Source organism: Poromitra crassiceps (genome assembly GCF_964638095.1).
Source record: "Poromitra crassiceps genome assembly, chromosome: 2".
Lineage (NCBI taxonomy): Eukaryota > Metazoa > Chordata > Actinopteri > Beryciformes > Melamphaidae > Poromitra > Poromitra crassiceps.
In genome coordinates, this window is record NC_139624.1 from 28,882,445 (window position 1) to 28,891,465 (window position 9,021).

A 9,021-nucleotide genomic window follows, 5' to 3' on the forward strand; every position below is an offset into this window, starting at 1 on the left:
TCTGGCTATTAAAAATATGTATTCTGGCTAGCCCTTTTCGTATGTGTGCATTATTTCAATATTTATTGAAACAGCGTGGAGAAGTGGTGGTTCTATTTTGGCTCCAGAGTGAGATTATGTGAAAGGGCAGCCATTTAATATCTCAAACTGCTCCCTGATTCCCGTGGGCCTGGACTAGCACCCCCTCCCCCCTCGTCTGTGCCCTTCACTGGTCCAGTGCTATATAAAGACCATGTCAGCGCAGAGAAAACCGATGTTCCCACAGCACCAGAGGGCTTGGAGGTTGACCCCTCACACTAATATGTAGCATTCACACAGACACACGCTTACATATACATATCCTTCTTCTCTCCCTTCCTACTGACATATAGCACACATATATAGCGTGCGCGCACACACACACACACACACACACACACACGTGCGTGCACACGCACACACATTATTTCACAGCCCACTCACCTTAGCAGCCTGGTCGCCTGAATAAATTGTTGGCAGTTTACGTTTCTACATTGAATGTCAACATTTGTGAACCAAAATATAAATGGTAAAATGGTAAATGGTCTGCATTTATATAGCGCTTTTATCCAAAGCGCTTTACAATGAGTAGATAGTCTACATTCACCCATTCATACACCGATGGCGGCAGGCTGCCACGCAGGGTGCCTACACACCATTGGGAGCAAGGAGGGTTAAGTGTCTTGCCCAAGGACACAACGACAGCAGCTGGGAGGGAGCGGGGATCGAACCGCCAACCCTTGCATCATTGGCCGACCCGCTCTACCTCCTGAGCTAAAGCCGCCCCCGAAAATATGTTGCATATCAACATTTCTAGACATGTGTTCAACGTATAAACATCATCGAGTCTGCTATTGAAATAGCGCGGTGGCCAGTAAGGGCATTGTGGTTAGGGGGGATGGAGGCTGTAAAGTTTAAACACTTGCCTTTCACACCGGAGGGTCGTATTCAATCCCCAGCGTGTTCAAAGTCTACAGTTCAACCATGAGTCACAACGGGTTTTTTTGGTTATGTGAGCCTAACCCAAATTGTAGCAAAGTTGTTTTAGTTGCCTTAGCATAACCAAGTTGTTATTTGCATAATGTTTTAAATTGAACTGGAAACTGTTTTCAAATTAACTGACATTTTCACATTTACGTTGGAAAATGTTGGTTCATTTGAAATATTGATATGCGATGTATTCTTTGGTTTACAAACGTTGAATGTTACGTATCCGTTAGCCTGGGTCAGAGCAATTTAGCGAGAGATTGGCGTCAGCGGAGGACCAAAAGGCATGACTCATTAGCCAATGAACAGCCAGGAAGGGGTCTTGTGCTACTTTTGAATGCTAAAATAAAGCTGATAATGTACAATTTGATTCAAAAAAAGAAAAAAAAATCAAAGTACAACACAAACTGTCCATTTTGCTACAACTCCACAGTGCTGCTTAATCCAGGACCTTACTTCCTGGAACTCTTGAGAGTAAAAAACTGGTCCATCGGAGTGAATGGTGATGTCATGACTCTTCTATATACACAGCTCTGGCCTGGGTAAACCCAGCCTCCACGTGACCTCCATGTACTAATCAGTTACATAAGAAACTTACCCTACAGACATAGTCTGTGACGTCACGTTGAAGGCTGGGTTCACCCAGGCTAATTATGTGGCTTGCAGAAACGTAAACTGCCAACATTTTATTCTGCCGACTGGGTTGACATTAGAAGAGTACAGCTAATAAAATGTCAACAAAATCAGCGTGCATATATGTCATAGCAAAATAAAAAATATTTTTTTTCGTTCAAGGAAACATGTCATTCGTCGTGTGATTTTGTTCCTGGGTGGAGATGGCTGCTTTCTCGCCAAAAAACTGAAAACCTGTTTTGGTCGCATCAGAACTGTCAAGCAATGGCTTTTCTGTAGTCGGGCACCCTGACAGCTCCTGGCAACACAGAGATAGAGCCGCACAGGATGGAACAGTAAATTACAACAAACCTTGTTACAGAAAGCCCCCGCCCCCTTCTCCCCTCACTGCGTTTGAGTCACTCTGCAGGCCACATCCTGTCGAGGCCCGAGCAGGGAACGCCTCTGAACGAAAAGTAAAAATGTTCACAAATTCTTACAGGAAACGCAATATAGGCTACAGGAGTGGTATTTTCGTTTTCGTCATCTTGAGATGAGTGACTAACGGATTTCTTGCCTCAAAACCAGACTGCTCCACTTACGACTCTGACCGTCAAACTGAGCTCAATGTAGTAGTGAATGCTGGATTCTCTCAGCAGCAGCAGCAGCAGCAGCACATCCATATGGACAGACCAGGGCTCATGCACATTTTCAATGAAGAAATTCCATACTTTTTCAATACCTTTTTATTATTATTGTTATTATTATTTTTATTATTATTATTATTTTGCCTGGTGTTAAATATGAGGGATCAGGATGCTGGTAAACAAATTGCTTCAACAGACTTCCGGTTGCAACTGCCGTTTGCTTTAAACAGCAGTTCATGGAGAAACCATGCCCTCTTTGAACTGTAGCTACTTCTCCATACTTTAAACTAGAGACTCCATTTAAATTTTAAACGAGTCACCACGTTTATCACTCTATCTTAATTCAGCTTTAATTTATATTTTGTACTGTTTGACAAATCGCAGTTTAAGTTTTGCTTTTTTCCAGCCTTTATAATGGGACCCTATGGAATGGAGCCAGCCTTGAGTGTGTCTCACTCTAGCAGGCTGTACTATTTACTAAATTCACATATTCTGCTCTCACTCAGAATGTCAAAATATAAGCGATGTGATGTATAGTTTTTGAGATATTAACATTTGTTTGGCAAAAAAATTCAGCTTTATTTCATACTCTGCTGCAGTGGCACCCGCAAGTGCTTTTTTGTTGTCGCGATGTCACACTGATTCATCCTATAGGGTTGTCACGATATCAGACTTTGGTAACACTTTATAACTGCACACTATTAAGGCTTAATAGCATTAGTTAAGTAGTAGTAAATACTTAATTCATAATTTATAAAGCATTGTTCATACATTACTAAGCATTAGTAAGTAATTCATAAACAGTTATAAATGTTTGATTCCTGAATCATAAACTAATAATGTAGAACCAATTGTATTTAATCTTATTTATAAATGCTTTGTAAGGCATAGATAGTCCTCACTTTAGATGAGGTGATACAAAATACTTAACTAACAAATACTAACTACCTTAATTACATGGGGCATGTTTAGGGGGTAACCCCTGAAATCTGATTGTCCAATGTCCACCCCAGAATCCTGAGGGCCCCGGTGTCTACATAGCCAAAATTACTGTCTTTCAGAGGCTGTAGCATTTTTATAGCTAGAGTGAAGAGCTTGGTGTCATATGAAACGAGAAGCCCCGCCCAAACACACCAGACACGTATCTGACGCTGACAGCCCAAACACACTAGACGCGTATCCGACACTGACAGCCCAAACACACTAGACGCGTATCCGACACTGAAGCAATGCCACGTGGAGGCAGTTTCATTTCAGCGTCCTTGATAACAAGGAAGAGCGATCACAGCAGCCGCAGCACGTCGCCTCGCGTGCAGCGAGATTTTCGGCGTCAGGTTCGAGCGGCCACGTGCATCCAGGCATGGACACAATACACAATACGCGCCGGTCACAATACAAGCTGTGACCGCCGCGGGGCAAAACAGAGCGAGGCGTGGAGCAAAACAGAGCGCTTCTGGTGTGAATGTCAAGGCTCCTGCTCGATGCTTCCGTGACGCGCTGCTTCGGAGATGCTTCTGGTGTGAACCAAGCGAGGCATCCACTCGAGTGGATGCCTCGCTTGGTTCACACCAGAAGCACACATCAGAAGCCACATCACGCTGCTAGCTCCAAATTTAGCCTACATTTTGGTGATGGCCATTTTCAAATGGGTCTCTTGAATGACCTCTCACCTCGCGATATCTATATGAGAATGGGCTCTATGGATACCCAGGAGTCTCCCCTTCACAGATAAGGTAGCATTTTTCATTAACAAAATAGAAAATTAAAAACGTGTTTATGTAAATGCAATCCTGCCATTATATTAGAATATGTGAAATTGGCAGGGTCCCTACTTCTTACTGCACGCTTTCCATTTTAAAATTCCAGATTTTTCCAGGCAGACCCTATGGTCTTGACTGGATATGATTTGGGGAGGTAGCCTATTTGATATAATGCATGCTGACAGTGGCTGGGTAATAAGAGCATCTCTCTATCTGAACAGTATTCTTCACATCAACAAAAATCACACCCAGGTGTTGCAGTAAGCGGTGCATGTTTGTGCAACTCGGACCCATAGACCTCTCCACCGCCCACCTCTGGTACTGTGTGTGTGTGTTTCATTGGCTTTGAGCCGCAGGGTTTCTGTCTCCTAGCTCATTTCCTTGGGGGGGGGGGGGGGGGGGGTGCACTGCTCAAAAAATACAATAAAATAAAATACCTGGAAATGATCACATTAAATTGTAATACTTTTCCAGACTTGCGTAGGGACCCTGCCTGACTCTTCTTACTTAGAGAACACAGTAGCGGGGAAGGGGAGGGGGGGACACTCATCTTCAGGAGGGAATGATGGAGATATACATCTCCACCCACAGCACTAAATGCACTTGGAGAGACATAATCATCTCCCTGAGCTTTCAGTATTCATGAGAAATGAAACTCTCTCAGGTCACACAGGCAGCACAGACCTGTGCTGGGCATGTGAAATTGTCTTTATGGATAATTATAGGCCGGCAAAGGTTAGATTGTAGGACCAGAACATGGGAATGTCCTAATAGATACAATATACCAACATGACTTATAGTTACTGTAGATACAGTATAACTCACTATCTAGGTATATCATGCAGCAATTTTTGGCACAGATGCTTCAGCCTAAGCTATCATCATCAGTGTGCAACCAAATGAAATGACTAAAACAAACAAAAAAAACAACAGATCATTTCACTTGTTTCTCTGCAAATCAACGTGTTTCAAGAATTTTCTGATCATTTTCTTTACAAATGAATTAACGTACAACTTTTTACAACTGTTTTGTGGAAATTAATTATCTCAACCCATTAGCAGAATTTTAAATCTAAAAAATAATAATTTAAGCCTGTAGATGAGACTAAATTACTTTGGTGAAGATGTTTTTTGGACCTAACTCAGTTGCACAGATTAGAGGCTGTGGTAGGCAGGTGCGAGATGAGATTTCCATTTCCTTGCAGCCCGGGTAGACTTGCTTTGTATTATGACTGACATGCTCTCTGTGCCTTTGTATTATGACTGACATGCTCCCTGTACCTTTGTATTATGACTGACATGCTCCCTGTACCTTTGTATTATGACTGACATGCTCTCTGTGCCTTTGTATTATGACTGACATGCTCTCTGTGCCTTTGTATTATGACTGACATGCTCTCTGTGCCTTTGTATTATGACTGACATGCTCCCTGTACCTTTGTATTATGACTGACATGCTCCCTGTACCTTTGTATTATGACTGACATGCTCCCTGTACCTTTGTATTATGACTGACATGCTCCCTGTACCTTTGTATTATGACTGACATGCTCCCTGTGCCTTTGTATTATGACTGACATGCTCCCTGTACCTTTGTATTATGACTGACATGCTCCCTGTACCTTTGTATTATGACTGACATGCTCCATGTGCCTTTGTATTATGACTGACATGCTCCCTGTACCTTTGTATTATGACTGACATGTTCCCTGTGCCTTTGTATTATGACTGACATGCTCCCTGTACCTTTGTATTATGACTGACATGCTCCCTGTGCCTTTGTATTATGACTGACATGCTCCCTGTACCTTTGTATTATGACTGACATGCTCCATGTACCTTTGTATTATGACTGACATGCTCCCTGTGCCTTTGTATTATGACTGACATGCTCCCTGTACCTTTGTATTATGACTGACATGCTCCCTGTACCTTTGTATTATGACTGACATGCTCCCTGTACCTTTGTATTATGACTGACATGCTCCATGTGCCTTTGTATTATGACTGACATGCTCCCTGTACCTTTGTATTATGACTGACATGCTCCCTGTACCTTTGTATTATGACTGACATGCTCCCTGTACCTTTGTATTATGACTGACATGCTCCCTGTACCTTTGTATTATGACTGACATGCTCCCTGTACCTTTGTATTATGACTGACATGCTCCCTGTGCCTTTGTATTATGACTGACATGCTGACTGACATAAACAGAGCCCACTCCTCCAGCCCAACCCTCCCTGTCTGGACGTCATCTCCCCTTCTTTCTATCACTCTATCACTCTGGTGGAGAGATGATTCTGTCTCATGCATGCAGGCTCCACAGTTCATAAGCCATGCCATGGCACTGTAGGGGCTCTTGGCCCTATAAGACAAGAGCCACAGCTAATAAAATGTGCTCTGGTACCAGTGGCAAAACTATTACTAGCCCCTTTAGAGGACTGATTACAAAAACACCCAGTAACCTTGCTACATGCATCCACACTGTATGTATAACAACAAGCTCTCTCTAGAGGTAGTATCCCCCATTGGCACAAATTCCAGAGGGCAATGTAGCAAATGAAAATGTGGGCTTTGCCTGGATATTTAGTCCACTTACAGTATAAATACAGGAAATAAGGCTAAAATAAATATGAAACTATCCACACACACACATAGACACAGATGGTCAGTTGGACACTGGCAAGGCCATTATCCTTGTGTGGTCATTTCCCAGGGTCAGAAATCTGCTGGATCCAGAGCCGAGATGTGTTTTGTGTCCAGCCGGCTTGCATGGGGAAAACACAGGGGCAAAAGTCACAGTCACACAGGATTCATCGCTCGAAGCCAGGCAGGACTTTGCATACCGACGGGTTGACATTTTCTCAGGGAAACTGATGGCTGCTTGAAACACTGGCAAGTCCAAACTAACAGACCTCGCTAAGCCCATCCATAACAGACAGGATCGATCTGGCTTTCTGGGGGGGCTTCATGAGCTTAGTGCACAGGAATGCTCACCACTTATGGACAAAGAGGACAAACAGGGCGGGCGGCCAGTGAATGTTGTTTTAACAAGGTGAAACATTTACAAAGGAGAATGCCTGCTTGTTCTGACTACTGCCAGATGAATATAGAATTATCCTAACGAATCATATCATGGTGTAAGATACACTGAATGTTCAAAATATTCGTGATACCTAATGTTTCATGAAATACACAGGTGTTACATGATCACGCCCAGTCATTTCTCAATATTCAATTCTGGCTCGTACTCTATCGTGTCTAGGGGTTGACTGGCATTATGATCTATAATAACATGATCATGAACAGAAACAATGAATCGGGCTGATTTATCAATTGAGATGAAGGCCCAAGGGTCATTGGTGGAGGTCACTGATGTGGCCTCCAGAAACATCCCAACACTGGGCCAGCCCCGTCGGTTGGATGCATGAGGAATCCAAGATAGTCGTCACACGGTCAAAGGGTCCCATAAAGACGGGACAGGACAGAAGTGACAAAACAATGCAAAACGAGACAGACTAGTATAAACTATCCACAAGCTGCGTTGCGGGCAGCAGCCCCAATCTTCTGTATGGACCAGACTGAACTCCAGTGTGCATGGGCGGCAGCCCTGTGGGACAAAAAGGCACCGCTTTCTACATAAGCAAACCAGCACATCAAAGGATAAATCAGCCATAACAAATAGAAGTGAATATTATCATATCTCCATGAGAAGGGGGACAACCGTAACACAGGTAGAGATCTATAAAAGCCTTTGGAACCCTAAAGGCACATTTTCATTCAAAAGAAATCCATACTTTTTCCAGAGCTTGATTTGTTTAGAAGATGTTACCCCTGCTAACTAGGTCACATAGATGAAGATTGCTCTTCGCAGCGACAAATATCAGAATATGTGAGATGATTGGCAGGGTTCCTACATGGTTTCCATTTTAAAATTCCATATTTCTCCAGGCAAACCCTACTGTATGTTCTTGACTGGATTTGACTTTGGTGGGTGTTTTGATATAATGCATGCTGACAGTGGCTGGTTAAATAAGAGCATCCCTCTATCTGAACATTATTCTTCACATCAACAAAAACTGTGGACTCAAAGTGGGTCTACATTACAACATAAAAGCTAGAATTATGTGTGTATCGGACCTGAACATTTGCCATACTTTCCCAGACATTCTTTCACACCGCCAAACTATTCACGACCTGGAAATTATCAATTTAATTCATTTTTAATACTTCCCCAGACTTTCCAGACCTGCATAGGAACGGTTATCCCCTACTGATTTTGCTTATTAAATCTCTACCGCAATAAAATTGGCCCAGTAATCAAAGGTACACTGCCAAAAGCGGTTCTCTAGCAGTGTTGATATTTTAAAGGTGGATCTTTCCTTTACGCCTGATATGAACAAGCGGAGGCAAACAAAACAAGCTCATCTGTCAGGCTGTGAACACAGGGAGACTGTGTCCAGCAGGCAAACCCTTCCCTTGGCACACGTCTAAAGGGCAGAAACACAGGAGACATGAGAGGCTCCGGCCTCCACCTGAGCCATACACACCTCATTTATATTACATGAGAAATGGAGACAGTCTACGCAGGTGGTTATAGGATCCTCCCATTGGGAACAGTGGGTGATTCCCGCAGTCGTTCCAGGCAGCTTAGCCATCCTGCAGACGCTCCACACCCTGCAGGCGCTTCGCTGCGGCAGGGTGCAACACAGGCCTCATTATGTAACAAACGCTGTGTTATGTAATATGACGGCACTCCACTCCATGTGTTTCAGAGGATGCATATGTAACAAAGCGAGTGGCAGGGAAGAAGCCGTCTCAAACACTGACAAAATTTAGCCGTGATCAAAACAAAAAGGACTGCTGTTTGTTCTGCTCTCTTTCAGCCTTGTTAAAAGCACGGCAAAGTTTATTTGTATAGCACATTTAAAACAACCGCAGTTGACCAAAGTGCTTAACATGTGAGCACAAATATACAATATCAAATAGTACA